The sequence below is a fragment of the Lepus europaeus genome, chromosome 5 (assembly GCF_033115175.1).
Source record: "Lepus europaeus isolate LE1 chromosome 5, mLepTim1.pri, whole genome shotgun sequence".
NCBI classification, from domain to species: Eukaryota; Metazoa; Chordata; class Mammalia; order Lagomorpha; family Leporidae; genus Lepus; species Lepus europaeus.
This window is the reverse complement of record NC_084831.1, coordinates 38,036,112-38,058,792: the sequence shown is the minus strand read 5'-3', so window position 1 is coordinate 38,058,792 and position 22,681 is coordinate 38,036,112.

The window sequence follows — 22,681 nt, the reverse complement described above, 5'->3', positions numbered from 1 at the left end:
AGTCCATTCTTCTGGTGGTGTTCTCACATTGTATGCATCTGTCAAAACTCTTCAAACTACCCACTGAACATTGGTGAATGCTGCTGCGTGTAAGCTCTACTTCAATACATTGCACATGAACAGTGAATGGAAGCAGAGTGACTGCTGACAGGTACAAAGTCTCTTTTGTACCTCTTACAACAGCGATGTGTATGAGCTGATAAGGGTGTTCTGGAATGAGTTTTATGACATTCTATTTTTTTTTATTTTATTTTTTTTATTTTTGACAGGCAGAGTGGACAGTGAGAGACAGAGACAGAGAGAAAGGTCTTCCTTTTGCCGTTGGTTCACCCTCCAATGGCCGCCGCGGTAGCGCGCTGCTGCCGGCGCACCGCGCTGATCCGATGGCAGGAGCCAGGTGTTTATCCTGGTCTCCCATGGGGTGCAGGGCCCAAGGGCTTGGGCCATCCTCCACTGCACTCCCTGGCCACAGCAGAGAGCTGGCCTGGAAGAGGGGCAACCGGGACAGGATCGGTGCCCCGACCAGGACTAGAACCCGGTGTGCCGGCGCCGCTAGGCGGAGGATTAGCCTATTGAGCCGCGGCGCCGGCCAAGTTTTATGACATTCTAAAATAAGAAAAAACCACGGAATGTACACTTCAGTTGGTGAACCTAGGTTATCTAATTTGTATCTCAATTTCATAAATGCTGGGGTGTCCCTTGGCCACTTGAGACACCCCATCCCACATCAGAGTGCCTAGCTTTGAGTCCTGGCTCCATTTCTGATCCCGCTTCCTGCTAATGGCCACCTTAGAAGGCAGCAGTTAATGGTTTCAATACTTGGGGGTCCTGCCAACCATGTGGATGGAGTTCCTGGGTTTTGGCTTCTGTCTGGCCCAACCCTGGTTATTGTGGGTCTTTGGGAACCAGTGGACGGGTATTCTCTCTGTGTCTGTGTCTGTCTGTCTTTCTCTCTCTTTTTCTCTCTGCCTTTCAAATAAATAAATAAAAATAAAAACAGGCAAAATATTGGAATAGATTTAAGAAAAAAGAGAAATGTTTTTTAAAGTGCTTTAAATGCTTTAAACAGTGAATGGAGGCGCTAGTATCGGGGTACAGCTGGCAGAGCTGCTGCCTCAGACACTGGCATTCCCTATGAGTTTCGTATCCTGGCTGCTCCACTTCCAGTTCAGCTCCCTGCTACTAGCCGGGGGAAAGCAGTGAGGGTGCCCGGGTGTCTGGGCCCCTGCACCCACGTAGGAGACCTGGATGGAGTTCCTGGCTCCTGGCTCCAGGCTTCTGCCTGGCCCAACCCTGGCCATTGCAGCCATCTGGGGAGTGAGCAGAGATAGGTCTCTCTCTCTCTCTCTCTCTCTCTCTGTGTGTGTGTGTGTGTGTATCTGTAACTATGACTTCCAAGTAAATAAAATAAATAAATCTTTAAAAAAAAATGTGGATGGAGACAGGGGTCAAGGCCACAGAGGCCGTGGCAGGACTCAGGGCTCCTGGACTCCCAGACTGAGCCCCAGCAGCACCCAGGGCCCAGTCAGCTAACGCTGTGGTGGGACAGTCTGTGCAGAAGGCAGGGTCCAGGGCTGGTGCCAGCAGCACATCCAGGTCCAGGGATTTCCACTTGGCTCTGAACGCTTGGTGATTTCCCTACAGGGAGACTGAGGGGTGGGAGGGCAGAGACGGTGAGGCGCTGCGGGCCAGGAAGGGCTCTCACTCTGTGAGCGCTTCAGGCTGATGCCGGGGACAGGCCCAGGTGAAAGGGTGAGGAGGAGAATCTCAGGCCACGGTGACCTGGGGACAATGGGTCACTTTGGCTTCAGGGAGATGGACTTGATTAGCTTCTTAGGTTTTCAAGTCTCCCCATCCGGGTCCCGCTGGCCTTCCTCGGAGGCCAGTCCAGAGCTCTGCCCCCTGTCTGGCCACAGGGGTCACCACCCAGGTCTGTGCTGGCCCAGCTCCCACAGCCCCTTGAGGCCTTCCCAGGTGTGCATCCCCCCATTGCTGCGTGCCGCTCCCTCAGCCTCCTGGGTGTTCTGAGGGGGATATAGAAGACTCTGGGAGGGTCCCCTTTTATACAACTAGGGACATTATCCCCAGGGCCCCTAATCATGGCCTGCAGCTTACAAGCTGTAAGCTGATGAGCTGGGAATGACCCTGTGTCTTTGCCTGCCCAAGGTTCTCAAGAACACATAGCCAGGGGCTGGCACTGTAGCACAGTGGGTTTAGCCACTGAATGCATTGCCGGCATCCCATATGGACACCGGTTCAAGTTCCAGCTCTCCACTTTGATCTAGCTCCCTGCTAATGCGCCTGGGGAAGCGGTGGAGGCCCCTGCACCCACATGGGAGACCTGGATGGAGCTCCTGGCTCTTGGTTTTGGCCTGGCTCAGCCCTGGCCATTACAACCATTTGGGGAGTGGATAGATGATCCCTCTCCTCTCTTGGTCCCTCTTTCACTATAGCTCTGACTTCCAAATAAATATATAAATATTTTTAAAATAATTATTTTATTTATTTGAAAGACAGAGTTACAGAGAGAGGTAGAGAGGTAGAGCCAGAGAAAGAGGTCTTCCATCCACTGGTTCACTCCCCAGTGGCCAGAGCTGAGCTGATCAGAAGCCAGGAGCTTCTTCTGGGTCCCCCATGTGGGTGCAGGGCCCAAGCATTTGGGCCATCTCTACTGCTTTCCCAGGCCATAGCAGAGAGCTGGATTGGAAGTGGAGCATCCAGGACTTGAACCTGTGCCCATATAGGATGCCAGCACTGCAGACAGCAGCTTTACCCACTGTACCACAGCGCCAGCCCCCAGCCTCAGTCTTAAACTCAGCCCCAAACAAAACCCAACCTCAAGTTCAGCCCCAACCTTAACCTAACTCCTATTCTAGCTCAATTCTCAGATCTCAGCTCCAAATCAGAGCCCAGTCCTAAATTAGCCCCAACCTCAATACCAATCAAAAATCTAAATTTAACTCTAAGGTCAGGCACGATCCTAAAATTCTAATTAGATTCCAAAGCCTATGGGTGGCATCTGGCCCAGCAGTTGAGATGCCCACGCCCCATATTGGAATGCCCAGGTTTGAAGCTGGCTGCAGCTCCTCATTCCAGCTTCCTGCTAACGTGCGTCCTAGGAGGCAGCCGTGCTGGCTCAAGTAATAGGTTTCCTGACACCCACATGAGAGACCTGGATTGCTTGCCTGGTCCCAGCTTCAGCCCCAGCCATTGCATTTGAGGAGTGAACCAGCAGATGGAGGTGCTCTTTCTCTATCTCTCTTTCTGTCTCTTAAATAAATAACTACATTTAAAGGGGAAAAATTACAAAATTTAGGGACCCTCATTGTGGTAAGTTGCCTGCAATGCCAGCATCCCATGAGCACTGGTTCAAGTTCTGCTGCTCCACTTCTGACCCAGCTCCCTGCTAATGCACTTGGGAAGGCAGCAGAAAATGGCACAGGTGCTTGGGCCCCTACCAAGGATACCCAGATAGAATTTCAGGCTCCTGGCTTCAGCTTGGCTGAGCCCCAGCTGTTGGGGAGTGAACCAGAAGATGGAAGATCTCTCTCTCTCCCTCCCTCTCTCTCTTTCTCTCTCCTTCTCTCTCTTTCCCTACCCCCTTTCTCTCTCACTCTATCTTTCCCTCTTTCACTGTAACTTGGCCTTTCAAATAAAATAAATACATATTTTTAAAAATTACAAAGTATAAATACCTTCCCTGCCAAGTGGATGCAGATTCCAGCCATGTGCCTGTCAGTTCCTACCACCCGGCAGATGCCCTTGTGGGAGAGAGCTGGACCTGAGGATTCTTAACCAACTCCTTGAATCTCTTTAAAACTCTGGTGAGGGGCAGATGTTGTGGTGCAATGGGTTAAGCAGTGGCCTGCAACACCAGTACCCCATACAGGAGCTGGTTAAAGACCCAACTGTTCCATTTCTTCTTCTTCTTCCTCCTCCTCTTCCTCATCCTCTTCCTCTTCTAGATTTATTTATTTGAGAGGCAAAGTTATAGACACAGAGAGGGAGAGACAGAGAGAGAGGTCTTCCATCCACTCCCCAAACGGCCACAACGGCCAGGACTGGGCCAGGCCGAAGCCAAGAGCCAAGAACTTCTTCCAGGTCTCCCACGTGGGTGCAGGGGCCCAAGGACTTGGACCATCTTCCCCTGGTTTCCCAGGCACACTAACAGGGAGCTGGATTAGAGGTGGAGCAGCAAGGTCTTGAATCAGCACCCATATGGGATGCCAGTGCCACAGGCAGAGGCTCAACCTACTATGCCACTTCTGATTCAGCTCCCTACAAATGCACCTGGGAAAGCAGTGGAAGGTGGCCCAAGTCCTTGGACAACTGTACCCACTTAGGAGACCCAAAAGAAGCTCCTGGCTCTTGGCTTTGGCCTGGCTCAGTCCCAGCCATTGCAGCCATTTGGGGAGTGAACCAGAGGAGGGAAGATCTGTCTCTCTGTGTCTCTCATTCTCTCTCTCTGTAACTCTGTCTTTCAAATAAATAAAATAAGTCTTTAATAAAAGCAAACAAAAATCTTGCTAGCTCGAGAATTCTCGAGGTAGAATGAGAAGGGGAGACCAACCTCAGGAGCCCCAGGGTGCAGCAGCTGCCCAGGGCCGGGGCCCAGGAAGGGCACGCTGCTCAGCAACTGACCAGAACCCTCCACTTGCCAACAAGCCCCCAGCACCCCAGCAAACCCTGAGCCCCTAACGCCTCTTCCTTCCTCTGAGGCACTTTCCCCTCCCTGAAGCCCTCTCCCCTGGACCCACCCTCTCTTACACCCCCCACTCCTTTCTTTCTTCTTCCCCTTTTTGACCCTCCCTTCGCCCTGCCACAGATCCACCACCATTCTCTAGGCCACAGCCTCCTCTCTGACCCACCCCTCCCCTTCTGAGCCCCTTCCCTCCAGGCCCACGCCCACACGCACGCCCACTGTGAGCTTCAGGAGCCAGGCCAAGAAACACCAGAGGGAGTGTGTGGCAGAGTGGGCTGACTGCCGGCTCCATGCTGGGGTCCACTACGTCCCCCGCTCTGAGGAACCAGTTGCATCCTGGGTCAATGACAGCCTTTAAGCCACTGGCCTGTCCCCTAACCCCCACGCAGCTCCCTTGCACACATGAGTCACAGAGGGAGCTCAGCCCCAAAGGAGTGCTTCTACCACCTCGGGACAGGTGCATCCTGAAGTCAGGCCTGCATGGGTGACTTGCAGCGTCAGCCACACCCTTAGCTGGAGGCACCCCAGCCCAGGCTGCCAGGTTGCCTCCTAGGGCTCAGGTTGTCTCCTGCTCTCCCCCAACCCTGTTTCCACTATGCCTCATGCCTGAGTCCCACAGACACAGCTTCTGCAGAAGGCGGCTCCTCCACAGGCCAACAGACCCCCGAGAACAGGTGCCTGATGGCACGCTCGATGCAGGGCCTGGAGCTCCTCCCCTACCCTGTTCTCTCTGCATCCCCCAGGGCTTGAAGAGAGGATGCTCCAGCCCTCCACTCATCTCCGCTCACCTCGGCAAATCAGCATGTGTTGTCGGCCCCTCTCCCACCGTGCTCACTCCCTCAACCCTGCACAGCACATGCAACCGAGACTCCAATAGTCATTATTCCACACTCACATCCATCTGCTTTTCAGCTCCCACACAGAAGAAAGAAATGCAGTATTTGTCTTTTCTCTGTGTGTCTCACTTATTTCACTTTTATTGTGTCATTATTTATCAATCAAAACACCAGTTTAGGGTAGGGCATTATGGCACAGCAGGTTAAGCCACAGCTTGTGCCACATGATATGGGATATCACAGTGCCGGTTCAAGTCCTGGCTACTCTTATCTGGCTTCCTGCTAGTGCATCCTGGGAGTTCAGTACTTGGATCCCTGCCACCATGTGGACGATCCAGAGGGCACTCCTGGCTCCTGGTTTCAGCCTGGCCTAGCTCTGCGCATTGCAGGCATTTGGGAGCAAATAAGTGGATGGAAGATATCACTCGCTCGCTCTCTCACTCTCTCGCTCTCTCTCTCCCAACTCAAGTAGATGAAAATAAATTTAAAAATAAACATTTGGAAAAATATATAGTATGTGAAATATTGTTTAAAAAGCGTGCTTAGTGTTTAAGGAGATGGAAATGCTAACCACCCTGATTTGAACATTACACATTGTACACTCAGATCAAATTATGATACCACACCTCACAAATACATAGAAATAAAAGATTAAAAAGATGCGGAGTTCAAGGACCCCTCATTTACTGCATGCTCCACTGTGATCCAGCCGGTGTGTCAAGTGCTTAATGTAGGAGAGTTTATTTGCCTTTCAAGGCCATCCCACAAGGCAGAACACTAAGGCTCAATGAGGTTATGAGCCTGGCCCAAGGGCCTGTGTTGTTCCAGCTGGTCTTCCCATCCAGTTCCCTATTAACACACCTGGGAAAGCAACAGAAGATACCCCAGTACCTGAGTCCCTGACACCCATGAGGGAGACCCCATGGAGTTCCAGACTCTTGCCTTCAGCCTCGTCAACCCCCAGGCATTGCAGCCATGTGGGGAGTGAAGCAGAAGATAAAAGGTCTATTTCTCTTTCCCTCTTTATCTCTCTCTCTTTCTCTAATTCCGCCTTTCAAATAAATGAACATATAAATATAAATAAATCTTTTAAAAAAATAGACTGGCCCAAGATGACAGGTATGTGGCCAAGCAGTGGCTCTCAAAGAGGAAGTGGGGTTAGGCCAAGCCACTGGGAGCAGGGGAGGGGCAGCTGGGACTGGCAGGGGTGGGCATTCTGAAGACAGAGAGCTAAATACAGTCATCTGATGGAGGCATCAGAGACCCGCCTGGGACCACATGCAGGAGTGGGTCCCTGAGATGCCCTCCTTCCAGGGTGGGGCCCACCCTGCCCCCATCTCCACCCCACTGATCTCCTCCAGGAAGCTTAGGGGGAAACACAATGACCTCAGCAGCCCACACTCAAACACAGCTTCCTTACTTTCCAAGGACGCCCAGCCCAGCAGCTGCTCACCAGCCCGGCCTCTCTCCTCCAGGACCAGGAGAACCTACCTGGTGTCCTGCAGCTTGGAGCAGCCTGGAGGTGAGCTGCACGGCCCTGACCATGCTAGGGGACGATTGAGTGTAGCCATCTGATTTTGAGCAGCCGATCCAAGAGGGCTGCTTCCTGGAATACACCTGGGGGACACAAGGGGCAGGTCAGACTCAGAAGGGTGATCAGGCTGCGGACAAGGTAGCCTCATTCTCTCCAGGAGCCAGACTAATGGACCAGAGCCTTGGGCTATAGCTGTCCTCACCCAGGGAGGAATTCACAGGGACTCTCCAAGGACCCACAGGTTGATGGTGTGGGGAGGGGTGCAGAGATTCAGATGAACAGACATTGGCTGAGCGGCAGGCAGAGCACGTGCCCTGTGGAGAGGGGCGTGCAGTCCGATGGGGCCAGGTCCAAACCCAATTCAGCTGGTCACCAACTGTGTAGACATACGCAAGTCACGCCCCTCCCCCAGCGTTTCCTCCCTCCTCTGTGGGCGCAGCAATGCTCGTGTCATAGAGTGAGGCTGAAATACAAAGAGCCCGGCACATAGCTGAGAATAAACATGGTTGAACAGCCTCACGCACAGAGCTAGGAGGGTCTAGCTGCAGCGGTTTTCTGGTCTAACCTCGTCACCGAGCTGATGAGGAGACTGAAGCCTAGAGAAGTGACTTGGCCAGCATTATCTAAGGGTCCAAAGCCCAGCTGAACTGGACACCAGGCTCTCGGGGCATGCCTGCCGAGTATTCTGCCTGCTTGTGTTGGGTCTCTAGAGGGTGGAGTCTCTTGGGGCAGTCACAGCTATGGCTCCAGACAGCCAAGAGGCGTCCCACAGAAGCACCTGGCTCCCAGCAAGGAGGGGGAAGCAAACAGGACTGAGCATGTGGGCTTCTTGCTCACTGCACCCTTGGGGGAGGGATGGGGGGTTTCACAGGGGATGCTCAAATGGCAGACTGGTCAACAAGGAAAGATGGGAGGGGTAGGGGAAGGAAAGAGCCCCCAGAACTGCTCCCTGACCTGCTCACCTCCTCCCTGAAGGGCATGGGGGGCATGGTGGGGTCTGCCAGGCCACATTCCAGGCCAAGGGGCCAGCCACCAGTCACTGCACAGAGGTCAAGAGGGAGGCAGCTACCGCTCACCTTCATACTCTAGGAACTCCAGCTGCCTGGCCTCAGAGGCTGGGGCCCAGGGCCAAAGCTGGAGCCAAAGGAATAGGCACTGGGGCCAGCCTGGGTCCAAGGTTGAAGACAGGCGGGATTGGCAGACAGCACTGCAGCTTTGGTGGCTGATAGGGGACTCAAATGGAGCAGGGCCTCAAGAGTCCAGGAGGAGAGATTAAAGCTGGGAAGCAAGAAGCCCTTTCCCATGGGGCGACAGTCACAGGACTTTGGGCCAGAGCTGTGGCATAGTGAGTAAAGCCACTGCCTGCTGTGCTGGTGTCCGTGGAGTGCCGGTTCAAGTCCCAGCTGCTCCACTTTTTTTTTTTTTTTAAGATTTATTTATTGGCCAGTGCCACAGCTCACTTGGCTAATCCTCTGCCTGCAGCGCCGGCACCCCAGGTTCTAGTCCCTTTCGGAGTGCCGGATTCTGTCCCGGTTGCTCCTCTTCCAGTCCAGCTCTCTGCTATGGCCCGGGGAAGGCAGTGGAGGATGGCCCAAGTGCTTGGGCCCTGCACCCACAAGGGAGACCAGGAGAAGCACCTGGCTCCTGGCTTTGGATTGGCACAGCGCGCCAGCTGTGGCGGCCATTTGGAGGGTGAACCAACAGAAAAAGGAAGACCTTTCTCTCTGTCTCTCTCTCTCACTGTCTAACTCTGCCTGTCAAAAAAATATTATTTATTTATTTATTTATTTGAAATGCAGAGTTACAGAGAGGCAGAGGCAGAGAAAGGGGGAGAGAGAGAGAGAGAGAGAGGTCTTCCACCCACTGGTTCACTCCCCAATTGGCTGCAATGGCCAGAGCCAATCTGAAGCCAGAAGCCAGGAGCTTCCTCCGGGTCTCCCATGTGGGTGCAGGGGCCCAAGCACTTGGGGCATCCTCTGCTGCTTTCCCAGGCCACAGCAGGGAGCTGGATTGAAAGTGAAGCAGCCAGGACTCAAACCAGTGCCCATAGGGGATGCCGGCACTGCAGATGGCAGATTCACCCACTATGCCGTAGTGCCGGCTCCGCGGCTGCTCCACTTCCGCTCCAGCTCACTGCTAATGCTTATGGGAAAGCAGTAGAAGATGGTCCAAGTCTATGCCTGTATGGGAGACCTGGAAGAAGCTCCTGGCTCCTGGCTTCTAATCAGCCTAGCTCTGACCGTTGTGGCCATTTGGGGAGTGAACCAGTGGATGGAAGACCTCTCTCTCTCTCTCTCTCTCTCTCTCTCTCTCTCTCTCTCTCTTTACCTCTGTCTTTGAAATAAACAGATAAATGTTTAAAAACATTATGTAAAAAAATAAGTCATGGGACTCGGGGAGGCCAGGCCCTCTCCCGGTACCTCCATCACCTTTGGGGCTGATCTTTGTGGAGACACGAGCTGATGAAATATCCTGGGAAAAAGGCTGGCAGGTTTAGCTTCAACTGGGTTGGGGCCATAGGCACAGAGCAGGCTCGCCTGATTTTTCACAGCAGAGGTGATTCCACAGTAACAGCAAAACCCTGCCTTCCCAGAGCCCAGCTCAGCATCAGAAGGGAGGATCCTGGGGGCCAAAAGACCTGGGCAGCCAGTCAGGGCACTGCCCTAGGGCTCCACACACAGGGTCAGGAGCCGCTTCAACCCTTCCACGACTCTACTGACCACAGATTAAAATTCTGTTTTGTCCACTGCCCATCAAGGCTCTGAGGATCAGCTCCCTATAGCTTCCCCTTCTAGGTTCTCCATGCATGCACATGGCTTCAGGCAGGGTAAGCTGCTTCCAGCCCTACAGCCTTCCGGGCTCCACAGCATCTCTGCAAATCCATCCTTCAAAGCAAAGCTCAGGGGCTGGCATCTGGTCTAGAGATTTAAGTCACTGGTTGGGACGCCTGCATCTCATATTTGAGTGTCTGGGTTTGAGTCCCAGCTCTGCTCCTGATTCCAGCTTCCTGATAATGCATACCCCGGGAGGTATCGATGATGGTTCAAGTAGCTGGATCCCTGCCACCTAAGTAGGAGACCAGGATCGAGCTCCTGGCTTCTGGTTTCGGCCTGGCCCAACCCTGGCTGTTGCAGACATTTGGAAAACGAATCAGTGGATAGAAGTGCTCTCTTGCTCGCTTGCTCTCTCTCTCAAATAAATAAATATAGAATTAAAAACTAAGTTCAAAACCTGCCTCATCTAGGAATCCTGCCCTTCCCTTGCCCTTCCTTCCAAAAGTCTAAAATGTAGGCTTTTAATGAATCTCTGCTGAAGAAAACATTAACTCCATCTTGCAAGTTTACATAAGCTTAGCCCCTTTCTTAGAGCCCTGAACACGTTCCCCCCGCTTTTTTCCCCAAAATATTTATTTATTTATTTATTTGAAAGGCAGAGTGGTGGGGTGGGCAGAGGTGGGAGAGAGAGAGAGAGAGAGAGAGAGAGAGAGAAATCCCATCTGCTGTTTCACTCCCCAAATGCCTGCAACATGCAGGGATTAGGTGCCTGGAACCAGCACGCCAATAGAAGATGCAGGCTTCCCAAGTGGCAGCTGATCTGCTGTGCCACAGGCCCACCTCCCTGACCAATCCCTGATTAACCCACTTGGGTATCTAAGGTCACAGCACAGACTGAGTGTGTTCTACATCCCCAGTACAGGGGCCATAGTGTGAGTACTGAGTATAGTGGATGGGTGGATGGATGGATGGCGGGTGGATGGATGGTGGGTGGATGGATGGTGGGTGGATGGATGGTGGGTGGATGGATGGATGGTGGGTGGATGGATGGTGGGTGGATGGATGGATGGTGGGTGGATGGATGGTGGGTGGATGGATGGCGGGTGGATGGATGGTGGGTGGATGGATGGGTTAATGGAAATATAGATGGATAAATACAAATGTGGGTTGATAGATGAATGAATGAATGAGCAGAAGGGAAGACTACATAAATTGTTCCAGGGCTGGCATATCTGTACCTTTTGTCACTAACGTATCATCTCAGGCAGCTAGTACAGGGCCTGGCACAGAGTAAACACTCCATGAACATTTGCTCAATAGAGTGAACAGTGGATAAATGGTGAAAGCACCTGGGGGATGGAGCCTGGGAGGATGAAGGAAGGACAGACAGCTGGACAGATGTAAGGACTGAAGAGGGGGCAAGGAAAGAACCTGAAGATGGGCAGCTGTATGGACGGATGGAGGGATGACTGATAAAGTAATGAGCAAGTGGAAGCTCTACCGAGCAGCTGGGTGTGGCAAGGGCAGGACTCGCCTTTACTTCCTTCTTCTCATACTGAGCCGGTGCTGGAGGAACACTGATGGGGTGCAGAGGCCCATCCACTCCCCCCATCCCTAGATTCTGCAGCCTTGGCTGGACCCACCCCACCACAGCACCGTGAGTATCTGAGGCAGAACCCTGCGGCCCGGAGGCTGCAGACACCACAGAAGCTGGCTGGCCCACAGGTGCTGCCGCCTGTGCAGGGGGGCTCTCTCACCCACTAGAGCCCCCAGATGTCCTGTTAAGTTCAAGGGCTTCAGGGTCTGGCCATAGATGGGGTGGCTGCAATCAGCTAAGGGAAGCATAGGAAATGCTGCAGACATTACTCCTTTTTTTAAGATTTTATTTATTTGAAATGTGGGAGGGGGGAGACAGAGAGAGAGAGAGAGAGAGAATCTTCCATCCATTAGTTCACTCCCCAATGGCCACAATGGCCAGGCCTGGACCAGGACAAAGTCAGGAGCCACAGTCTTCTTCTGGGTCTCCCATGTGGGTGCAGGGGCCCAAGCACTTGGGCCATCTTCCACAGCTTCCCCAGGTGCATTAACAGGGAGCTGAATCAGAAGTGGAGCGGCCAGCACCATGGCTCACTAGGCTAATCCTCTGCCTGAGGTGCTGGCATTCTGGGTTCTAATCCTGGTTGGGGCACCGGTTCTGTCCCGGTTGCTCCTCTTCCAGTCCAGCTCTCTGCTGTGGCCTGGGAAGGCAGTGGAGGATGGCCCAAGTGCTTGGGCCCTGCACCCGCATGGGAGACCAGGAGAAGCACCTGGCTCCTGGCTTCCGATCAGTGCAGTGTGCCAGCCATGGCGGGCATTTGGGGGGTGAACCAATGGAAAAAGGAAGACCTTTCTCTCTGTCTCTCTCTCTCACTGTCTAACTCTGCCTGTCAAAAGAAGGAGAAGGAGAAGAAGTGGAGCTGTTATGGCCCTCCAGGAAGGGATGTCACCTCCAGCTATTGGGTGTCATTGGGTGTCAAGCTGGTAGATCCTCATTGCACTCTGCCTTGACTCACAAACACCCTCACCCACTCAGAGCCACAGCATTGCATCCCAAGGTCGGAAGAGCACAGTAGTTAAGACTTTGGGTTTGGGGCAGTGTCTCACACAGAGGTCAGAGTTGCTGCTTGGAACACCCGCGTGTCACATTGGAGTGCTGTGTCGTCCCGGCTTCTCTGCTTCCAATCCAGCTTCCTGCTGATACGCACCCTGGGAGATAGCAGACAGTGGCCCGGGGACTTGGGTCACTGTCACCCATGTGGGAGATCCAGATTGGCTTCCTCCTGGCCTAGCCCTGGCTGTTGCAGGCATTTGGGTGAGCAAACCAGTGGATGAGAGATCTCTTTCTGTTTTTCAGAAAAAAGGAAAACAAGTAAGTAGTTTTCTTGTAGAGAGTTGGGATCTGGAGCCGGAATGCTGGTTTTTGGCTGAGATTCTTGGACCCTGTGACTTGCCTGGTGTCAGTCCACAGATGCTCCTGGGCTCAGCAGTTCGCGGGTGCACACACGCAGCCTGGCACCTATACCCCAGGGCTCACCATGCAGTCATGGGTGTCCTCGAGGCTCAGGGGGCCCCCAGAGAGAGGGCCCTCCATTCTTCTTGACTTCTTCAACACCCGCAGCTGCTCCTCACACTCCCCCTAGAACTCTGTCAGGCAGTTCACCTCCTGGCGCACCTTCAGAGACAAGGCAGCACTGGAGAGCCCAGACAAGTGGCCAGGGGAAGCCTGGGCCAAGGCACTCAGCTGCCCCAGCCCCTCTTGCCACCCAGCCACAATGTAGAAAAGAAGTGGCCTGTGCCCCCCCCCCCCCCCCCAGCTAGCCACAGCACCATACAGCTATACCTGCCCTCCCAACCAGCTTCTCTAAGCAAAACAATGACAGGTGCACCCCACTCCAACCCAAGGCCCTGGCCTTGGGCTGTGTCCCTGGGCCCCTCATCCTCTAAGCAGCCACAGAGCCCACTGCCCAGACTCAGGTATTCAGCCCATGGCTTCTGGCCCAGCTTTGTCGGGGCAGCTCCAGGATGAGCTCTGGGTCTGAGTCCGGCTCCTGCAGACATGGGTGGGGTGAGCAGAAGTCCAACAGTGATCCCCGCAGGCCCACTGCACACACTCCCCGGACATTCGGCGGCACACACAGCTGCGTGCTCAGTGCACAGTCCTGGGCTGGTCCTCGGTGCTCAGGGCTCTCAGGGCTGCTGCTCAGTCTCCCACAATGTCAGTGTCCCAGGGGGTGTGGCCTCCTCTCTCGCCATCTGCTCACCTCTCTGGGTGACCTTGGACACCTTTCTCCAACCCAGGCCACTCCCATCCAGACACCCAGGGAGGCCTCAGGACTCATCCCCTTTCCGCCAAACCTATTCTTTTTCTTGAACTTCCCAGTGGGTAACCCGTACGTCATCAAAGCAACAACCTCTGAGTCAGCCTGGCGCCTCCCTCGTACCCAAGTTCATAGGACATGAATGAACACGCACTCACACAAAAGGTGGGTTGCCACACTGGTGCCAGGCCCCCATTCTGAGCACTTTACATAGCACAGCTCACAACAGGACACACTGCAACAGCCTAGGAGATAGGTCATGCTATTTTCTCATTTCATAGCAGAAGAAAACACTGGGACACCCCACAGTAAAGGCTGCTCCAGTGACCTCGTGTACTCCCCAGTGGTGGTTCTGCCTCCTTTGGTCCTCCACGTCTTACTCCCGGCCTCCTGGCTGCCTGGGCCCTTCCCTGTCCCTCAGTTATCTTGATGGCCTCCTCACTGGCCTCCCTGCCTCGTGCTTCTTCCCCTCCAGCTCAGGTTTCTCCCTGCAGCCTGGGCAATTTTAAGATCTTGTGAAACCCGAAGCAGATACTGAATCCAGCTTCCCTCAGAATAACGTCGCAATGCCCTTCTCACCTGGGCGGCTTGCAAAGCTTTCAGTGTGAGCACAGGACATGTGGTCGCATATGGTTACAGATACGCATACATGAGAGAGCACTGGTGTGCTTGGGCACCGTGCCAAGCCCTTCACCTGTGCCATTTCATGACGTCCTCACACAAACCCCCACCCAGATAGATGCTCCTGTTATTTCCAATTCCCCCAGTAAAGACAACACACATGAGAGCTAGCTCTCTTGCCCAAGGCCATAAAGGTGGGGGAGCCTGGACTTAACCCTAGGTCACCACTGCCCGGACTGCCACTGGCCAATGGCTCTTTTAAAATTTTTAAAAATATTTTATGTATTTTTTGATAGGTAGAGTTACAGACAAAAAGAAGTAGAGAGAGAGAGAGAGAGAGATCTTCCATCTACTGGTTCACTCCCCAAATGGCTGCAACAGCTGGAGCTGAACTTGTAAGACCCCTACTAAAAGTAAATATTAAAATAATATTATAGTAAGGGTTAAAAAGTTTGGCTGCTGACAGTAGACATTCCTTAAGATAACTGTGTCTCCACCTGCCTGCAGAATAACCTTGGGAAACTGCTCTGTGTAACTGTCTCACGCGATAACGCTTGCAGAAGTCCGGAAAAGAGTTGCAATAAGGTTCTGTGACCATTGTATAAACTTACCCCTTCCCTCACTAAAATCACAACAAGAGTTTGCCCTTCAAAGTAGCTAATCACCAAACGCCCCGCATACATAAGTTAATCAGGTGGCTATTGTCTTTAAAAACTGCCTGTAACCCCTGCTGGGGCGCTCTCCCGCTCGCTTGCTCGCTCGCGCTCTCTCTCTCTCTCTCTCTCTCTCTCTCGACCGCCTGTGGTGCTGGGGAGCCGGTTTGTGCAAATGCCTAATAAAAATCCTCTTGCTCTTGCATCTTCTGGTCTGGAGGTTGGGTTTTTGGATTCCCAGATTTGGGGTCCTTCAAACTGATCCAAAGCCAAGAGCCAGGAGCTTTTTCCAGGTCTCCCATGCAGGGGCTCAAGTCCTTGGGCCATCTTCCACTGCTTTCCCAGGCCATAGCAGAGAGCTGGATCAGAAGAGGAGCAGCTGGGACTTGAACCAGCACCCATATGGGATGCTGGTGCTGCAGACAGGGGCTTCAGCCCTTAAGCCACAGCACCTCCCCCATCTTTTTTTTTTTTAAGATTTATTTTATTTATTTGAAAGGCAGAGCTACAGAGAGAGAAAGAGGTCTTCCATTTACTGCTTTACTCTCCAAATGGCCACAATGGCCAAGTCTGGGCCAGGCTGAAGCCAGGAGCCAAGAGCTTCCTCTGGGTCTCACACATGGGTGCAAGGGACCAAGCACTTGAGCCATTTTCCTCTGCTTTCTCAGGCCACTGGCAGGGAGTTGGATCAGAAGTGGAGCAGCCGGGACTCCACCCAGCACCCATATGGGATGCCGGCACTGCAGGCAGAGGTTTTACTAGTACTCCACAGCACCGGCCCCGGCCAATGGCTGTTGATGAAGCACTGTTAGCCCCAGCGGGCACCATGAATATCATTTTCTGTGTGTTTGACAGAAACACCGCCTTTCCTCAGGCCTTTCCCTCCCCCCACCCCTTTTGGGGAACTCCTACACATCCTGCAAGACTCCCACACGGCCTGTCCGTGAAGCCTTCCCTACATAACACTCTCCGGATAGGGCAAGGCACCCCTCCTGCTGAGTTCCATGGCTCCCCGGGAACTCAGCCTTCATCACACGTGGCTGAGCTGCCTCCCAGAGTGGTTTGCACAGCAGGTGCCACCACCCCCACCCAGCTGGGACCTTCTGGAAGACCAATCTGGGTCAGACATCAAAGGCATCTGTCTGGTGACTCTGTCCCCAGGGTCGAGCCCAAGGTGCATCTTGCTGAATAGAGCTACACTGGAATTGTTTGGCTCAACCTTGTGGAGAAGTTTGACCTGTGTCTCCCCCAGGACATGAAACTGGACACTTGAGGTCTTGAGGGAGTCCCCGGTGGAGGGTGACCCAGCTGGGAAAGTTCCCAGGGCAGACCTGTGCAGCTTTGCTGGGGACAGAACCAGGTGCTGAGGGCCACGAAGCCGGGAGCCAAGAAGGGAGGCTGCAGGCACCGTAGGGGAGCTTACCCCAGCCCCACCCCTCCTCTGGGCTAGGTACGCCCAGGATATCCAGCCCAAGCGTCCCACCAGACACCAGACACGTGCACAACTAACTGTGCCCAAGACACAACCACACGTGTACACACTTGGCCACACATATCTGATGCCCGTTCCCCAGTCAGTAACCCGACAGACGCACACACACCACAGGCTCCTATCCAGACACGAGCAGCACATGGCCAGACACGCACCCGGCCACAACACAATGGAACACCAGCAGGAGGCACACGCAGGCAGGCCCTAGTCTACAGTAAAGGAACCCACGCCCCCATGGCGCACAGCTGGGGCCTGCGTGCACGCTCCGCGCGGGAGTCCGCTCCATCATGCTGATTTTCGCAGCAACCCCATTAGCCCAGACTCCCTCCTCATCAGCCAGGGTGGGGCAGCTGCTCTCTGGGGGTGGATTGATTTATCCAACTAATTAGCCCCAATTAATATTAATACACATTCCCAGCAACTGCAGCGGCTCGAGCAGAGAAACTGCCCGTTGGGGCCATCAATCACTGTCCAGGGGACGGCAGAGGACACTTGGGGACTCCGGAGCACGGGGACAGCACCTGGGCCACTATCCCCACCCCTCCCCCCACCCCCTGGGCTCCCAGAGGGACTCTGCCAACATCAGCCAAAGCTAGGAATCCCAAGGTACCGTGAGCACACCACCCCTCCGGGTAGTTAGGGAGCTCAAGGCCCAGAGAGGGGCTGTCACATCCTCCAAGCCACACAGCAAATCCCAGGTTCGGCTAGGTCTGTCTCTTGCCCCCACCTTCCTGCCCTTTTCTCCGGCAGGCTGCGATGATACACCCACGCCTCTCAACCACTTCACCTCCTGATTGCAGCCTAGCGAGCTGCACCCAGAAACACCCCGGTGGGAGCTGTCGAAGCCGCCTTCGGGGACAGCCGGCTTAGGGAGGCCCAGCCCCAGCCGCTGTGCGTTGCACCTCTCAGGTGTTCAGAACTGAACAGGATAGGGTGGGAGGGGAATGTGTGACCAGGGTTCCTATCTGATGAGGCTTCAGGGGCTCAGGGGCTGAAAGAGGGGCCTGGCCTCCTGCGCCAATGGCTCCCATCTGTTTATTTCAACCAAGACCTCAAGGGAGCGCCCACTGTGTGGCTGAGCCCAGGAGAAGAGGACGCACACCGCCCCCCTCCAGGCCCCGGAGGCTCAGAGGTGGAGCCGCCAGGCCAGGAAGAGTCAGCCCCCTACAGGCTCCCTGTCATCTGGAGGCGATCCGCCTAGTGGGACAGAGAGCCAAGGGCCCCTGCGGCTCGGTCTTCTGGGAACCGGGTCCCTTCTCCGGCTGCCAGAAGACGTCTCTCTCTCTCTGTCTTTCTCTGTATCTCTGCCTTTCAAATAAATAAATCAATCTTAAAAAAAAAAAAAAAAAAAGCCGGGGATGTGAGGGGCGGCGGACTCCCAGCAGCGCAGAGTCCGAGCACCTGAGGGTCGCTCGGGAGCAGAGGTGAAGCCAGCAACTGGCTGAGCACCCTAAGGCCACCACCTCTAGCCCAGGCGCCCACTGGCCTCTTCTGCCCCTCCCTCCCCAGGACCCCTCCACCCTCACTGCAGCTTACTCCTAACGCCCCCAGCTGCCCAGGCCTTGCAGTGCCTGTGCCACGCCCCACAGCACCCTGTACCTCCTCACCGTACCTTGTCTTTGATCGCACCCCAAGGTATGGAAGGCCTCTCTCTCTGTGTCTCTGTCTCTACCTCTCTCTTAGCTCTTTCAAATTAATAAAATAAATCTTTAAAAGAAAAAAAAGACCACGCCGTGGGGCTGGTATTGTGGGGAGCAGTCAAGCTGCTTGCGATACCGGCATCGCCTAACAGGGGGCTGGTGTGTCTGGGCTGCTCTGCTTCCCACGCAGCTTCCTGTTAATACGTCTAGAAGGGAGCAGGAGACGGCCCTTGGACGTGGGCCCTGCCACCCATGTGGAGTGGAGTTCCTGGCTCCTGGCTCCAGCTTGGCTCAGAGCTGGCTGCTGTGGCCATTTGAGGAGTGAACCAGCAGATGTAAGGTTCTCTTTGTCTGTCTCCTGGTCACTCTTCCAAATAAATTAAAAAAAAATTTTTAAAGTCACTTCCTCCAGGAAGCGCTCCCTGCCCCACTCACATGCACATACATGTCAGGATGCACACACATGTCAGGCCAAGTAAGGTCCCACTTAGTTTATTCTCATAATATCCAGGGCATTTACTTTACGGCACTTTTAACACATGTATTTGTGTGATTGTGCATTTCATGTCTGTTTGCTTGTAGAATGAAAGCACCATTCAGGCAGGGACTGTTCTGATTGGTTATCCTGAGTATATCCTGGGAATTCAATGCACTATTGGATGGAGGGAGGGCGGGAGGAGGGGATAGGGAGATGGGGAAGAGGATGGACGAGGCACCTGCAGACCAGGAGAAGGCCAGAGGTTGGATACAGACTGTGACTCATTTGTCATGGGCACTAATCAAGATCACGACAGTAAATAAGATAAATGCAAAAAAGGGCAAGGGTCGGGGACTGACTGGCAAGTTCCCTACTGGGGCGAGAGGAGGAAGTAATCAGGAGAGGCCAAGTGGGTTCACTAACGTCACCCATAGCACCTCTCAGTCATCCTTCACTGGGTGCTCGCTGGGTGCTGGCTGTGCGAGGCAAGCCTCCCACAGCCCTGAACCTAAGTGACCCCATCTGCCAATGCTGCCCCAGGTCTGTGTGGGGAATCTGGGAGGGTCAGCCAGCTAGAGAAATGGGGACTGAAGACGGATCCGGTTGGGAAGCTCATGGCCTGATTACACGTTTCTCTCTTTCCTTATCTCAGACCTGGCGGGGGTCTGCAGTCACACACCAGGGCTCTTTGCATGGATTTCTTGGTGGCTTAGATGAAGTTGGAGAGGGACCGAACTCAGACTCGTGGCTGCACAAGCATCAGCTGGGAGCCCCGGACAAACCAGCGGACCACGGAGCCAGGATCCAAAGCCTCTGGATAGGCTGGTGCCCTTGGGGTGACCCTGAAAGGTGATGTCCACCAGGAACAGGTGGCAGGACCTCTGGCCATGTCCTAAAGTCCAACACCACAACCCCTGGGAGAGGGAAGGGGGGCAGACAGGGACAGGCCAGACTCCCCCCGTCAAGGATATCAGAAGATCATGTGTACACGGATGTCACTCCTGTGTTCACACTGTTAGTGTCCCCTAGCCCAGATCTCTAGGGCATGTCCTTGCGATGGGGAAAGCACCCTGTATCTGGAGTGGGGCAGGCAGGTTTGGAGTCTCCTCTCTGCCCCCGAGTGATTGGCCTTGGACACATCGGCAACCCTCTCTGAACCCGTTTCCCTGCATGAAAACAGAAATCGTGCCCATCTTTCAAGTGAGAGAACTCATCAACTCCACAGCCTCACAGATGCCAGGCTCTGTTACTAAGACACAGGGCCTACTTTTGAGCATAGAGGCTCAGAGCCCTCCCAACACAGCCTGACAGCCACAAGAGGAGGTTTACCTCGCCAGGGTCGGGTAGGTGGTCTTTCGGTAGAGACCTGAGAGGGGACATGCCAGGCACAGCGAGCACGGCGAGCAAAGGGATGAAGGTGGAGGTGCACAGGTGCTCAGGGCACTGCCTGCCAGGGGAGGGGGTGAGGCCGGAGTGGCCAGCAGCAGTCCGAGCAAGGGGTCTGTACTTGACACAGGTGATACCAGGGTTTTTGTGACTTTTTAAAATATTTATTTATTTGAAAGTCAGGGTGACAGAGAGAGAGGTTTTCCACTGGTTCACTTCCCAAATAGCTACAACAGCCGGGCTGGGCCAGACCAAGGCCAGGAGCCAGAAACTCCATCCAGGTCTCCCATGTAGATGGTAGGAACTCAAATATTTGCACCATCATCCTCCCCCTTCCTTGGATGCATTGCCAGGGAACTGGATCAGAAGCAAAGTAGCCAGGATTCAAACCAGCACACCCATATGGGACACAGGTATCCCAAGCTATGACTTAACTCACTGCCCCAGAACACTGGCCCCATACTAGCCATTTTTAAATGTGATCATATTTGCACTTGGAAAGGTTGCCCAATTCCACTGTGGAGGATGACTGGAAACAACCAATGCGGAGGCAGGGAGGCCAAGTGAGAGGCTGTGGCAGTGGACGCAGCGAGATGAGGAAAGGGCGTGAAAACAGGCAGCAGCGCACTACTTAGAAGGTCCGGAGATCTCTGGGTTGGCGACTGGGAAGTGAGGAAGAGGCTGAGTGGCCTCTCACGCCTCTGGCCTCCACACCATGGACGTCAGAGAAAGCTTGCACAGGTGCTGACACGGATAGGCTCAGGTCTCTATCCCAATCCCCTTGCTTCTAAGCGTGAGACCCTGGGAACGGCACAGGGCCTTCCTGTAAAATGAGGGCAACGGTGCCCGTGGCGGAGTTATGGGAAGCTTAAATGGCAGGATGGTGGACAAAGTGTGCAGAAGGTAGGTGCCTCCCATCAGGTGCCCAGTGAACGTGGTTCAGAACACCTTCCCCTTTGGCTCCTGACCAAGCCACCCCATCTGGGTAGGCATTTGGCACAGGGGTTAGGACAGCACTTGGGACCCCCCATCCCATATTAAGAGTGCCTGGATCCAAGTCTTGGCTCTGATCCCAATTGTGGCTTCCTGATAAGGCACATCCGGTAGGCAGCAGTGATGGCTCAAGTAGTTGGGTCCCCCCCTCCATACGGGAGACCTGGATTGGATTCCTGGCCCCTGGCTTCAGCCTGGCCCAGCTCTGGCTGTTGTGGGCATCTGGGGAATGAACCAGCAGATGGGAGATCTGTCTGTGTCTCTGCCTTTCAAATAGATAAGTAAACGTAAGCAGCCCCCCTTACCCTTCCACATTTAGGGGTCCTCACTGGCACAGCTGCCTGCCTGGCTTCCTTCCATAAATCCCCGCAGAGCGTAAGCCCTGAGAGGAGAGCAACAGGGTCGGCCTCGTCTATCCGTGCCGCCCCAGCACTCAGCACAGCGTCCGGCCCCAGCTCACAGGACTGACCGAGCGCCGAGGACACAGTGGGGAACGGGGCCAGGTATGGCCCCGGAGGCTCTGTTGGAGTGGAGGAGACAAAACCCCAGCGGTGCCCTCCGAGAGTGACAGTGTGGCAGAGCGGGCGATGGGCGGCATGTTACAGAGTGACAGGGAGGCTGCCTTACGAGCTGGTGAGCAGGGAAGGCGACACCTAGGCTCAGTGCAAACACGAAAGCCTGGAGCAGGGACCAGCTTGGGGTGACAGGAAACCAAGGGTGCTGGCGTGGCTGGAGCACAGTGAAGCAGCAGGAGAGGCCCCCTCCCCTCAAGAGCCATGTCACTTAGGGCTTGGGGAAGATGCACAGAGGTGGCTGGGTTTTGTTCCTGGGGGAGGGGTTGCCATTGGAAAGTGTTAAGCAGAGAAGAAACTGAATTTGATTGACACTTTTGAAGCATCGCTCTGGCTGCAGTGTGTAGGACCGACTGGGGGGCAGGTGAGGAAAGGAGCCCGGAGCCCGGCGAGGAGGTTATTGAGCTGCCCAGGTGGGGCATGGATGAGACGCAGCAACGGAGACGACAGAGTGGACACCGACTGCCTCAGAGACCCCTCCCCGCTGCCCTCCGCAGCACCCGGCCCTGTCTGCACTGGGAGGATCTGATGCGTGTGTGTCCATGCCCCCGAAGCCCAGGAGCCTCTCCAGGACAGGAGCCAGGCTCCCGTCAAGTCCATCTCCATCACTGCTCAGCAGGGGAAGGGACACGGCCATGCTGAGGCTCCAAGGGCTGAAGCAATGAAAGAGCAAAGGGGCAGCGCGTGCATTCTGCAGCCCCATGTCTATGAGTGCACGGGTTCCAGGAACTGAGAGAGAGAGACAGCAGGAGGAGGAGGAGGAAGCTGGGGCAGGTTCCCTGGAACAGCAAGAGGTCAAAGTACAGCAGCAGGAATGAGGGATGTGGGCAAAGGGCAGCTGCATGGGCTGGGCCTCATATCTATCCCCTGAGACTGTCCCACCCAGGCAGCGTGGGAATTAATGAAGAGGGCAGGTGCCACTGGGTGTGGAGGGGCAAGGCCTGGGGGGGCAGGAGAATCCGGGTACAGGAAGACTTGGGAAGGCAACTTGTCTGGACAAGAATTTGGAGGGGTCGGCGCTGTGGCGCAGTGGGTTAATGCCCTGGCCTGCAGCACCGGCATCCCATATGGGTGCCAGTTTGGGATCCGGCTGCTCCATTTCCGATCCAGCTCTCTGCTGTAGACTGGGAAAGCAGCACAAGA